The 2611-nt window shown below is 44.6% G+C and overlaps 1 long non-coding RNA gene across 1 annotated transcript; it reads right to left on the reverse strand.

Moving 5' to 3' along the window:
- Nucleotides 1-207: 207 nt before the first annotated feature.
- On the reverse strand, nt 208-934 carry LOC142832183 (uncharacterized). The gene is made up of 3 exons (XR_012907203.1): nt 850-934; nt 675-710; nt 208-475 (listed from the first exon to the last, which is right to left on the reverse strand). It is a non-coding gene; the product is annotated as an uncharacterized LOC142832183 (long non-coding RNA).
- Nucleotides 935-2611: the final 1677 nt, after the last annotated feature.

Genomic DNA, 2611 nt, shown 5'->3' on the forward strand with positions numbered 1-2611 from the left:
CACAGCACGGCTGGGCCAGACAGACAGGCTTGGTTTATCATAGACTCCTAGGATACAAGGGGAAGTGTGTGAAATGAACTCAAGCTACCCACATTGCCCTGCAGGCTTGGGCTCTGAGGGCAGTTCCCCTTGAGAGCAGAACTCTTTCTAAGGGGAGAGCCTGTGCTGGGACCCCTTAGTCACTACTCACCTGTTAGTACCAGCACCAGTGTTTCACTGTGCTCTGACAAGCCAACAGGGCTTCTATAGTAACACTTGTATATTCCTGCAAAGTCCTTTGACATGCTTTCAATGTAGAACTTAGCCTTGTTCTCATGTTCCAGAGGGTGCTGTCTGTCCCAAGGATCTATGCTTCCCTCTTTATATAGACTGTACTCCACAGCCTCCCAGGAACCCTGGCACCAAATAGTCACAGGTGTGTATATGGCGATCACAGAGTGTGGCTCTGCCCAGATGATGGGCTTTGGGAGGGTTCCTGCAAGCAAATCAAAGGTTGAGTGTCTGTACAGTTCCCCCTCAGACCCAAGGTCTTAGCATAGAGCACTGACAGACATTATAGCATTATCCATAAACACTTTTATCCCCCTGCATTGCGAAGAGTTGATTCAGAGGAGAGCAAAAGTAATTTCTGGTCTCCAGAGTGAAAAATAAAATCCTGGGATGGAGTCACTTACCTGCCAGTACTGTAGTCTTGTGTCCCACACTCAGACCTGGAACAAAATTCCTATTGAGAGCATTTTCCAATCTGAGAAACAAGTTGGATCCCCAGTTACTGTATGGAATCAGATCTGGCTATGGAGGAAGGTTCCCTAAAGACATGAGTGTCTACTCTCCCTCTTCACGTCTTACCAATACACAACAGCATTCTGAGCATCAGGGTCATGATGGGTCTTGCTATTGTTCTTTCTTGTGCTCCTTGGGCAGTCTGACCATGTTTTTCAGAACTATCAGAAAGGTTTTCATTCTGAGAGCAAGTCCTTCCTGTCATGGGTTTGCCACATCAGTACTATCGCCAAAAGGGGAACTTCTATTTTTTTCATATTGTAGGAGTTTTGTCAAGTGTTCAGGTCTCTGAAAAGATGTTAGAAAAAAATGATTTATCTCTCTATTCCTCACAGATTTTCCCCCTTCCTGTGTGTTGTGGATAATGGAATGGTTTCACAATACTTTACCCCATTCTGGTATTAATCTTTAATTAATTAATGCTAAAGAAGAGAGATAAGGAAAAAGAGATGTAGGCTTTGTTTGATGATAATAAGCTATATAAAATTTCCCGAAGCTCATGTAAGAAGCCTCTTACCCATACTTTGGTTTAGTAATCACAATTATATCCATTGGTTTACCACACCACACTTAACAGCGTTGCTCCTTTTTTTTGTCATTGTGTCAGTGGTGCCTTATGAGATTTATTATGTGGTTTGTTCATGTAACTCAAGGTAAAGTTCCCAGAACCTGCACATTTAATTATTCTTGGACTATAAGAGTATCTCCAAGATGGGCTCAGAAAACCCTAGCTACAGTACCACCAATCACTATTCTCCATTAGCCTCTATATTACCTGGAAGACATAAGGGGCACAGTGGTCATGGAGTGTCCAGAAATGATAAAGTTTGTAGTTCATAATCTCATATAATTAACACCAAAAATACAAAAGCACAGACAATATTTTTCATTTTAAACCAAAATGAACAAGATAGCCAGTACTTTCAATAACATGATGAATCTTTTTTTTTATTGAAAAAAAAAGGAAAAATAAGTTTCTGCCTCCTCCCAGCCTCCCATTTCCCTCCTCCTCCTCCCAACCTTATCCCCCTCCCCCCACTCCTCTCCCCATCCCTCTCCAGTCCAAAGAGAAGTCAGGGTTCCCTGCCCTCTGGAAAGTCCAAGGTCCTCCCCCCTCCGTCCATATCTAGGAAGGTGAACATCCAAACTGGCTAGCCTCCCACAAAGCCAGAACATTAAGTTGGATCAAAACCCCATGCCATTATCCTTGGCTTCTCATCAGCCCTCATTGTTCGCCATGTTCAGAGAGTCCTGTTTTATCCCGTGCTTTTTCAGTCACAGTTCAGCTGGCCTTGGTGAGCTCTCAATAGATCAGCCCCACTATCAGTGGGTGGGTGCACCCCTCGTGGTCCCGACTTCTTTGCTCATGTTCTCCCTCCTTCTGCTCCTCATTGGGACCTTGGGAGCTCAGTCCAATTCTCCAGGGTGGGTCTCTGTCTCTATCTCCATCCATCACTAGGTGAAGGTTCTATGGTGATATGCAAGATATTCGTCAGTATTGCTATAGGATAGGGTCATTTCAGATGAACCCAAGGAAAAACATATAGTTATCCTCTTGGCTATGGGAAGTAGACAAAATTGCCAGGGAGAAAATTGGGATCTTTGGGGTGGGGTGGGTTGGGGGTTAGGGGAGATGGGGAGAGAAAAGGGAGAAGGGGAAGATAGGGGGAACTTGGGGAATAAGGATGATTGGGATAAAGGAAGGTTGGATAGGGGAGCTCACGGAAGCACAATTCTTAGTTAAGGGAGCCACCTTAGGGTTGGCAAGAGACTTTAACCTAGAGTGGCTCCCAGGAGCCCAAGGCAATGTCCCCAGTTAGTTTTTTGG

This window comes from Microtus pennsylvanicus, chromosome 1 (genome assembly GCF_037038515.1).
Source record: "Microtus pennsylvanicus isolate mMicPen1 chromosome 1, mMicPen1.hap1, whole genome shotgun sequence".
NCBI classification, from domain to species: Eukaryota; Metazoa; Chordata; class Mammalia; order Rodentia; family Cricetidae; genus Microtus; species Microtus pennsylvanicus.